This window comes from Anas acuta, chromosome 6, assembly GCF_963932015.1.
Source record: "Anas acuta chromosome 6, bAnaAcu1.1, whole genome shotgun sequence".
Classification (NCBI taxonomy): domain Eukaryota; kingdom Metazoa; phylum Chordata; class Aves; order Anseriformes; family Anatidae; genus Anas; species Anas acuta.
Window position 1 is genome coordinate 6,857,265 of NC_088984.1, and position 11,408 is coordinate 6,868,672.

At 45.0% G+C, this 11,408-nt stretch overlaps 1 long non-coding RNA gene across 1 annotated transcript; it reads left to right on the forward strand.

Moving 5' to 3' along the window:
- Positions 1-6,413: 6,413 nt before the first annotated feature.
- Positions 6,414-9,220, forward strand: LOC137858718 (uncharacterized). Its single transcript, XR_011097947.1, has 3 exons — positions 6,414-6,669; positions 7,840-8,208; positions 8,839-9,220. It is a non-coding gene; the product is annotated as an uncharacterized lncRNA (long non-coding RNA).
- The last annotated feature ends 2,188 nt before the right edge of the window (positions 9,221-11,408 follow it).

Here is an 11,408-nt window from a genome sequence, read left to right on the forward strand (position 1 = left end):
ATGAAGCTAAGAGGCTAAGGAATGGTTTAGAGTATGTTAGTTCATTCTCCCCTTCCACCACAATATCTTCTCTTGAGGATGGCAGCAAACAATCTAAACAAGGAATTGTGTGTATGGAACAACTTAGTCCCCATGCAAACAATATGGGGACATGAGGGATTTCTGTGAGATTTATTTATTTATTTATTCATGTATCCAAATTACCCACAGATTTCTCTACATTACAGTCTTTGCTTAGAGGGGACTGTGTTCTATAATTAAGTCAAGTTGATTAGACAGTTTCACAGAAGAGGATCTAGTTCACAATATGTCATCTGACCTTTTCTGTCTTTTTCCTCAGCTCTGATCAGTTGTGAAGTAATTCTGAATTTTCAAAACAATTCGTTCTTCAGTTTGGAATAATGACAGTAAATAGTTCTTTAAATAGCCTCATTTGTCAGCTGTCCACCGGGATTAGTTAACATTAAAGAGCAGATCTCCTTTAACTGGATACTTAAGCTGTCTACTGCTGACCTTCTATATGATCGCAGGTAGATGTTCTTGGAGGGTCTTGGATTCACTGATTATGAAGTTGGAAGGGATGTCTCTAATTGTTCCATTCTGCAATACTGAGACTTGAAGGTTTCCCTGTTTCAATCAGTGTACCAGTTAGAAAAAAAAAAAAGCAAAAAAAAAAAAAGCAATAACTCATCCTCACCAAAATATTTCTAGTGCTTGGGGTTGTACCATCAGCTAGAATTCGATTGCTTCAGGGATTAATCATACTTTTGACTGAACATTTGAACTCTGTTTCTGGCCAGGATATATCTAACTTCAACTTCTACATGTAAGCTGTTTTTATCTATAAATATTCTTGCTCGCAGTGTGAGACTAAAAAGTGCTACCAAATTCAAGTAGTTTTGAGTATGACATTCGTGTATAATAGTTCCCCAGAAACTTCAGGACTTCTGTAGATGCCTCTGTGACTGTATCATATTTACCTAATCCATGGAGAGCTCTTCATGCAGTGTCTAATTAATCTGCCTATACACTGCAGGTGCTTCTGACATTTTTGGAGATACAGCAGCCTCTGTTGAGCAACAGAGGTCCAACAAAAGGCCTAAAATTCACCTAGAGTAGAAGTCCAGATGAGAAAAGGGAGCATAGCCAGGAAAAAAATGTGTTTTAGTATCTCTCTATAGAGCAACTCTCTTCTATCGATGTCACTGGCCCTCAGCAAAGCTGGATGTCTTAAACAATGCCTCAGTATACTGGATACAAGCTTCACTCTCCCCCCACTTCAGCTATCCTTGATTGCACACTTCCAGGTGCTGATTTCCAGATTAAGGGAGTCTTTATTTTAGACTTTTCACACGCTATCAACGTGGTGTTTGATTACATCAATAGTGGCAAAATATCAGCACTTAGTGCAAATAAAGAGACGTTTTAAGCAGGGAGATCTATTTTTGTCACTTCCTCCTGTGGGGCAGGTTATCAAGATGACCTGCAAACAGCATTGCAGCAGAGAACAGCTAACTGTTTGGGGAGGTGGAGAGGGGGAGACAGATGGTATTTATGGTCTGTCATAAACAGTGAAGGACTCTTTGGACAATAGCCTAATAAATACTCTAAAAAGAAACTGCTGGACTCTCATAACTCAGTATACAGACTGTCATCCTTTCCCTCCTGCTTTGTGATCTGGCTACAATTTGCCTTTTAGTATTGCAATACAGAACTCAACTCTTAAGGACAAACTTTGGAAGCACAGATGAAAGATGTTGCAGGACCCCTTATGGGCAGGAGCCATGCAGAACTCCAGGGAATGGTTATGCTTGCCTTCCTAAATCTAGATTGCCCTACCAGGCCTGCTGCTGCCTCTTAGGGACCTCTTTCCAGCTGTGGTCTCAGTCTTGGGGTCAGCAGGTCCCATGTGCTCTACCTTAGAATGATGCAGTCTCTGAAAACAGAATTTGGACATAGATCTAGGTTTGATGCAGGTAGAGATTGACTCTAGTGGTACAATGTTTGGGTCCAGGTCTCAAACTGAAAAGAGGTCTGCATTCATCTCTGCTAGGAGAGTACTGGGAGTAAGAGCATCTGGAGGATAGCGCCCATAAGGAATCCCCCATTGATCTGGAGTCCTGTGCACCACCATGTTAGCTCCTCTCTGCAGACTAGCAAGGAAGAAGGAAGGGAGGTGATGCTGGAGAGCTCACCGGAGAGAGGCAGCTAGCAACAATACATGGAAGAAAAGTTGCGCTTTGCCCAGAGAAAACAGTTCCTTTCACTGCTGGGGTCTGCCTTGATCCTCCTCATTTTTGAGTGAGGCAGCAGGCTCAGGAAGATAACTCTTTGTTGTCCCCTAAGTTACTCAGAGGGAAAGAGCATCATCATTTTCTAGAAATAGTGGTCGCCTTCCTTCAGCCCCAATCAGCTCAGCAAGTGGAGCCTCTGGACTGCCTTCCCACTTGGACTTTCTCCAGGAAGACCACTAGGCCAGACAGCAACTGTTGCTGCGAGCGGGGTGTTTCTACCGGGAGTGCTGACAGCCTGTTTTCATCAGCTCCAAATGGAAAAAATTGTTTGGAAAAAGGCCTGAAATGTTTATCAAAGAACCATGGCATTTAGTGTAAATGATGAAATGACGGCAAATTAATCTAAAACCCACCATCGCTGCTATCAGGAATCATGGATTGTAATAGCTGCGTGATGGTCAGTAGGAATTTCACCCTTGAGGGCTGATATTTTACCTTTCAATTGAAATTCAACAGCTTCTGGGGTGGATCACAGTCTGTGCAGTGCACCGGCGCCCCTGAAGAGTGGGGAGTTAAAAGGTGATCATTGCATTGTAGTTTTCATGGCTGCTTCATGCTCCTGCATCTGCCCATGATCTTTAGGACCGTTTTGTCTTACACTGTGAAGTTTTTCACTACAGAGACCAGCTTGTTGTTCTGTGCTGTGATGAGAATTAATAATCCCCATCATGGTTGATGATACAAACATAAGACTATCTGGGATGGAAGGATTAAAGACCACAAGGAGAACAACTGCTTGAATGTCTTGTGGTAACCCCAGAGAGATCTTTCCTTTCCTTCAGCAATCAGGAGTTAAGGCTGTTCAGGCTGCTTCTCTAACAAATAATACCCTTCAGGCCTTCCTGACTCATTTGCAGAGCAATAATTAGGACAGAAGAGTTTCCTCCACTCAATCAGCATTACCATCTCTTGTGGTGCCCTGCTGGTGATGTGTGTAACATTTATGCCTAGAGAAAAGGTTTTAAACATACATGAGCTGCAACAATCACATGTAAATCATGTAAATAATAAAAAAAAAAAGCTTGCATTTTTTAAAGTTGTACTTCTAGCTGTCATGGGCCAAGGCCTAACTTCCAAACTAGGAACCGAGTGTAAAGTTGTGGTGGGATTTTTACAGCAGTTTGCAGACTCAGGTATCTTTGCATTCACCTTTGGATGTCAGTCTGGTGACAGCCTGTAGGCAACACCATTTCCAAGGACAGAGAGGATGGAGATGAAAACCTCCTCTGCTCAGCCCACTACCCTACACACATCTCTTCAGACCTATCTACCCTGGTGCTCATTAGGCTTCCCCTCTGCTTTTTGCTTGCTGTAAAGCACTTGGCCAGCAAGAATATCCTGCGAGGTGCTGGGCCTGAGGTCGAAGGGAGGGTGGAGAGAAAGCTATTTTTGCTCTTATCGCACTGTGAGATTTGTTGCATTCCGAGGAAATCATTTGGTACTTGGCTTTCCCTGCTGCCCTGGCCACCGTGAGGATTTAGGACAATCCCTAATCTGTTCCCTTGTGAACACTGGGGGCCTTTCTTGTGGGAAACAAGTTCGCAAATTCAGTTGTTTCTATCAAAGATGAGGGAACATCCAAGCAGCGCCAGACAGTACAAGCTTCCCCCACAGGCGCTCCGTCTCTGGCATCCCACACTGCTCTATCACCACCGAGCCCCACAGCACAAGCCAGCATCCCTGTCCCGGGCAGCCACCTCCTCCGCCTCCCCCTGTGCTCATAGCCTGCGTTCCTGGCTGCCTACCTCTCCTCCTCCCCGCACGGCTCCCGGCAGGGAGAGGCACAGTGCAAAGCCTGGGAAAAGCTGGCACCGACCTTCCCCTCCCCTTGCTGCTGCTCCGCACAAAGGAGCGCGTGCAGGCGCTCAGCCCCGTGGGCCTGAACCTGTGACTCAGGCCCGTGTCCCAGCCCACGCGGAGGGCTGGAGAGCAGCGGTGGCAAGCACCGAGCCCTGAGGGACTATGGTGGGAGCAGGAGCCAGGAGGGGAAGGAAGCCGGCCCTCGGCGAGCCGCACGAAATGAGGGGGTGGTGGGGATAGGATCCTGATCTCCTCCTGCGGCCCTCCTCGCCCTTTTCTCCTGTCCCCCACCTGACCCTTGCTCTCCCGCCCGATTGCGCAGCACTTCGCACTCCCTTTCTGCCCCCGGGGGAAATGGCCACCCAAGAAGTGAGGCAGCGGGGAAGCAGGAGGAGCATCTCACTCGCTCTCGCTGCCAAAATCGCACCCACGTTGCTTCAGAAGCCTTGGCGTTGGGTGCTGGCGAGCAGTGATTGCTGGCACTGCCTCCTCAGGGACCACTTCTGCCACCATCTGGGCCCTCACTTCTTCTTGCAGGAGCTGCTGATGACAAAGCAGAAATCCAAGGATTTGGGACAATTCCCATGGCCTTCCTATCTCCCCCCTCACACCTCAGTTGCTGCCTCGCTTCTCAGCCCACTGCCAGAGGGCATGGGGGGAGTCTGCTCCCACCGGCCTTCAGGATATGTCCTGTCCTTTCCTCCTTCACCTCCCACCTGCTGAGCAAACCTGGCCATCTCACTCAGCCTGCCTTGAAGGCAAAGATCAAAGGGTCCCCATTAACTCTCTCCCCAAGGTCCCGCTGCAACACCACAAGCACATCTGGTTGTGGTTTCCCTTGGGAAGGCTCCAGAGAGTTGCTGCATTATCACTCCACCCTCCTCGCCCAGCCTTGGGCTGCTCCCCTCCTCCCTACCTGTGGCCACAGCACCATTAACTCTGCTCCTCTGTAACCTCCACATGCTGCGGTGGTAGCTTGTGGCCAAGGAGCGGGCAGGGGAGGTGGTATGACTGCACACGAAGGGGGAAAACCTCCCCATAAACTGTGCAGCAAACAACCCCAAAGTCACCTCACTCCTACATAAAAATGTTGGGGCAAAAGGATCCAGTAAATGCCTGGATCCCCAAGGTGGGTTGTATTTATCCTAAAGGTAAATGTGTTGCCTGCAGTGAATTTGGCAGGTGAAAGGAGACTTGGGTGGGTTGAAATACCATGGGGTCAAGAGGTAAGGGGAACAGTTTGTGTTTTACCTCCCACCTGAGGCTCTTGTTGGAGGGGCTGAAGTCTTGGGGCACAGCCCCAAGTTGAATCAGTCCTTAAAGATCTCTGTCAGACCATAGGATAGAAATGGCTGGGTAGAGGAAAGAGCTCCTTCTCACATCCCCCACTTCTTCTCTTCAGTCTGGATAAATGGAAGCTTTTCTACATAAACATCAACAACACGTTGTGAAGCTGTGCGGGAGAGAGAAAATGCATGCAGAATCCCAAGCTGTGCAGTGCTGGAAAGGGGAAGGAAAGCAAACTATCAGGAGTGCATGAGGATCAGGAGAGTGGGTAGGAGTTGCATGTTTGCTGGTAAATCACAACAGGTTGGATTTCGTGATGAAGCACTCAGGGCAGGCAGCCTTAAAACCCACCCATTAGTTCAGCAGGATTTAATGTTTTCCAGTGAGTAAATACCACCTCATTTTGTTAGCACAAAGTGGTCCTCATCAAAGTATTGGCACGATTGCTACGTTTTTCATAAATCTAGCAAACTGCAGTCTGCCTACAGCCATCCATTGGAGTCTTCCTTGTCTCACTTTAATTGAACTTTGTTGTAGGGGAGGGTTAGGGCATTACACTTTTTACTGCTGGGTGTGTTTTACGGGATATCTGTCAGCTGGAACTGACAATGCCAATTAAGGCTGCGTGTTTTCATGTGAGTTGCAGAGTCTTAGAAAGCATACAAAAGAAGAGGAGGAGGAAGCAAGCCAAGTTATTTACAGTGATGGATCTGGGGAAGAGCGAGACGGGAAATGTCTCCCTATCTTCGTTGCTACCTGCAGCTGCGAGACTTGCCCTTCATCCTCCTTCACCCCTGCCAAAACACATACACACACACATGCACGTTCTCTGAGATGTGCTTGCAGAAGATCAGAGGCTTATTTCCCATTGCCCTAATCACACCTTTCCTCATCTGCCCATGCATGGCCCATGACTGCAGACAAGTTATTGTGTGGTCTTCTCCTGCATGCTCTCACAGGCATGTAGCAAATGTCTCCTGAAGGGAGCTCCTTAGGACTGGTCTGCCTCGGGTTGCTCTCTGTAGTGGAAGCAATTTGAAGAAGTGTTTTCAGAAAGATAGACACAAAAGCCAGAAGCAGCCCAGGCTCCCCGGTGGTGTCTCATCATGAAATTCACCTGGCAAAGGACAAAGAGTGTGATGGGAGTTTGGTTTGGGACATCTTTATTTTAATCAGCAAAGGGGCAGGGATGGGGTCTGTATTCCCAGGCAATCTTACTCCCAAGGACTTATTCTCAGGAGTGTGATGTCTGATGGCAAAAGCAGCAGCAACTTCTTACAATTCAGAGGTAAGGCTTTACTTTTTGAGCTGTGAGCCTTCTGGGTGCTCATCAAGACCCCTTGCACAAGGGTCCTCAGCCAGCCTTGTGGGCTGGACAGCAAACCCAGCCAGCTCCAGCACAGGGGCAGGTGGGATGGAGAGGGATGGTGTGCATTGAGAGCCAGGCTGCTCCCTTTTGGGGGAGGGATGAGTGTTTGGGATTTATGCTGCTGTATGTGAAAAATAAACACTTGGTCTCCATGAGCTTTGCTAGTCGGCGTGTGCTACCCAGCTAATTCAAACATCCATCCATCAAAGTTGCCTTGACTCATCACAACATGGATGTGCACGGGGGAGTGAGCACTCCCACATGGGGATGAGAGAAGGTCCAGTCTGCCATGAGATGTCGAAATACCTCTCTGAGCCAGCTGCTAATGAAAGGCGGTTAGGTACAGCACAGCCCTGCTGTTGCGAACCATCGCTTCCAGCTTTGAGTTATATGTTGATTTTTTATGGATTTCCCTGTAACACAGCCTATCTCCCTTGGCAGGCTCAGCTTGCCATGGGCCAGTGCAGGGGTTTGCCTTTACCAGAGATGGGACATTCTCCTCGTCTCCTTGTCCACTGGCCATCTCAAGTCGTGGAGGGGGAGTCCCTGTTGGCAAAAAGGGGGTGATGCCAGATCACCCATCACCTCTGGCTTGGCTGCCTCTCTGCATTTCCACTGGAGCACTCTATTAATAGCCGTGTTTCTAAACAACACTGGCATTAATAATGATTTATTGGGACTTAAATGACACATCTGACAATGACACTGACTTCTGGTATTTGAGCACCGGTGAGGAATTTTAAAAAGGAAAGGAACAGAATGAATAATGTGTTAAAAGGGAGATGGGTTTCACCAGCCTTGTGTTTAAACAAGATGATGAAGAGTCTGATGAAAGCTTATCTACGTGGTAAAACAAATGAATTAGCTGAACCTCTTGAAAGCCAGGTGGCCCAGAGTATTCACTCTTGCTTCTTGGGACGGGACTGCTCTGAACCTCTGCCTGTGGGAAAGTACTGGAATATGAAATGGGAAGGCGGTCTCCATCCAACAGCCCATATCTTTAGGTGGGTGTAGGTCCTCTGATCCAGTGGCTGTATTTGTACTCAGATGTCCATAAGCCCAACCCTGCCTTAATCCTGTCTCCTCAAGGCTGCTGTGTGAACAGATGTGTGGAGAGCCAGCTTGCCATCGGACTTGGGATGCAGCAGATTTGAGGTCTAGAGGATGGTTCTGGGACCACAGAGATTGCACACAACACAGACACTCTCAGTGGCACTGCTTGGTGACAGATGTTCACAGACTCTTCTAGATACAGAAGGTGGATGGGCAAATGGCAAAACACCAGAAAGGCCAAGGAACGATGGGGGCATCAGCCTGGGAGGACTTTTGTTTTTCATGAAGCTGTGTTTCTGGTAGTGAAAGCACTACATTTATGATGTGTGTAGGACTAAGATTAGTGTGGGATTTTCAGAACTGGTGGAGTGCCCCACCTGACCTCTGTTGGATATGCAGAATGAGGTGGGTGGAGATTGTTTCTCAAAGGTCCTGACCCATATCTGAAAGGTCCCTGAGGATGCTAACGATACCCTAGGAAGTCTAAACTGGCTTATGCTTAAGCATTTGGCTCCTGCCTGTGTTTTAAGACAGTGTCTCCGTGACTATCTTGTTTCAGGTCCTGCTGGATAATAGAGACAGGTCAATAGCTAGAGAAGAAATCTTTGGCCAGAAACCTAAAATACTCTTGTGACAGGAGTATTAAAGAGGGCAGACAAGAACATGCCAGGGCTCAGCTCAATCAGTATCTTGTCTCTGATGATAACAGATGATTCAGAAAAGCGTGACCCTTCCCTTGCCCTTAATCTTCTGCTTGGATTTTTTTTTCCAAAACTTTTTTCCACTCCACAAAGGCTGTTCTATGTAAATACATTGAAACAGATTCCCCAGAAAATGAGCTTATTTTTTCCCTACCTTTTGTTTTACCCCACCCTCCATATCTATTCCCATCCAAATAAACATAACCTTAAAAAATAAAGATTACCCAGATTTAGCAAATAAGTGAACCCAAGCAAATGACTCTGGAACTGATCTTACACCAACTTCTTTGCGTTTCATGGTGCAGCTTCACAAATGAATTTCTTTTGCCCTCAGAATAACGGCATGTGCACACAGATTCCAAAACAAACATGGAGCATCTCCTTCAAAACTGCCTCTGGTAAGATTTTTCTGGAAACATTCCAGGGGCAAAATGCTTGCCTTGTGTTTCATGTCCCATGCAACATGCACGATGGAATTATTTATTTGTTGCTGCTTTGCCTTTGTTTGTGCAAACTGACGCCGCAGGGACTTCTTTTGAGGGCATTTTTCAGCCAAGAAGATTATCCCATATAAATACAGTGAAATAAATAGATTTATCACTAAAATGACTTCAGGCTGTTCTATCTATCTATCTGTCTATCTATCTAATATCTGCCTGCCTTTGTAGATAGCAGAATAACAGAGTTAAGTTCCTATCACTGACTATTGGGTTTATCTTATTTTGGGTCTACACTGAAACTGTGAGCAAGCTCTGAGCTAATTAAGCCAGGCATATTTACCTGCCTCATTTACACCTTGGAGTTACTGCCTGTAGCCCATTAGCCTGCTCCTTTGCCAAAGGTCATTACTACTTTAGCTGAGGAACAGAGGCAGATGGAACCCATACACCTTTCTGGAACAACCTCAGTCTGAAGAGGAACATGATTTGGAGACAGAATCAAAGCTAGCTCAAAGGAGAATATCCTATCAGCTCTGAGACTCTGTGAATTTTTGTCACAATTCCTAATCTGTTCACAAAAGTTATGTGGGTTCCCTTTATTTTTATGTTTTTAGCTGTTATGACAAATTATTTCCAAGGTGCGCCACAGTTTCAGCTGTGGGAATAACCAGCATAAAAGTCATGAGAGCAATGTTGGGAAAGATGTTTCAGTCCTGAAGATGTTAGTGTAGCCCCTATCCAAAACTGATGAAGGAGTAGGTCCTGCTGGCATGTGACCCCAGATAAGTCATTTAGAAGAATGTTTGAAAACGGATCCATCAGAAAGTAACCTCAAAATGACTGAGAATTAAAACCAAGATGAATACACTGTTCCCCAGCTGAAATGTGCATTCCCATACATGCAAAAGAGGAAGCAAAACCTGAGAAAACAAAGGTGATAAACAAACACAAAGTCTTGTCTTATTTCTAATGGGCTGGGATGAAAACAAGCAGTAAAACTACATGAACAGGCCTATGGATATATATATATATATTATTCCTGAACAATTACATGTTCCTTACACTTAAAAAGTTCATAAACTTTAACATGAGAGTGCAGCTACATGTGCTGAGGGAGTGATTTCATTGCTCATCAGTTGGTGCACTTGTGAATATTTGACCAGGACCTGACCATGAAGTTAAAGGGGTTGCCTTAAACCTCAGAGGAAGAGGTGGTAACTTGCTAAGCTGCCATAATTAAGTGGCTGTATCTGTGGCCTCCCAGTGTACTTGACAGCTTTACTTTCATTTGAAATGAGTGGGAGTTTTCCACTTGAACAAGTGTCAGGTACCTAAGAAAAATCTGGGCTTAGGGAGAGCCTTAATCTGTCTGATTCCTAACAGAGTTTTCCCAGAAATGCTGGGAAAATAAATACAGGGAAGACTATGAGACACTCAGACAATTTGGCAATAAGTCTATAGGAGTATCACAGACGAAAGACAATCCTTAGTTCTGTCTGGAAACATGGACTATAGGAAGTTTCATGAGCATTTTGGGACCAATCATGGTTGAGACTGCAGTATCCTAGCTTAAGAGAGCTAGGAAATAAAGGACAATCCAGGTCTCTGGCTCCAAAAACAATAAAATCATCTCTATGGCTCTTTGCTACAGTAACTGCAAGTGTAGAAAGAAGCTAATCAGGGACTTACATTAGAGAATGAGCAGCTGGATTCCACCTCATAAGAGATGAAAGGTGTAAGGGATATAAATGGTGGTGGCTGGTAAAAGTGCATGAATAAAATTAAAGATTAAGTTATTACAGATATCAATCATGCCCTTTCAAAGAAAAATAAATTGCCTGAAAATGAGACAGAGACAAAATGAATGACTTAGAAGTTACAGTGTTACTGTAGTCTATTTTTCCATTACTGTCAATGCACTTATGAGGTAAAGTCAAAACAGTTCATTTGCCTTTGATAGACAAGTACAGGTTGATGACAGAAACTTTTCCTTTATGTTTTTTTTTTTTTTTTTTTTGAGATCTTTGAACATTTTATTCACTTTTCTTCTCTTGAATTGTTGAGAAAGATGTGAAACATGAACAGTCTCTTTAGATTGACAAACTGTAACAAATCACATTTTTGAAATGCTTTGCTTAGATTTTAAGATTTAAATAAATTGTTCTACAGTTTACAGTTTAAAATGGAATTTTAATTTTGAATTAAAAAAATAGAACATATGCTTCTCCAATTATGGCTTTTAAAGCAAAATTAAATATCTCTAACTCTTTTTAACTGTTTAAGTTGTGATGAACTTCATTTTTCTACGTTAAAAAAAAATCCAACCTGCTTTGTTATACTGCTCTTGTCCCAGAATCTTCAGTGATCTGTATGCAAACCTCCATGAAAATTGTGATGTGAAAAGAAAGAAGAATCAGAAGGTCCTTAGTTTCTTGAGCTGACTACCAGGCTGGTTGTCTAGACC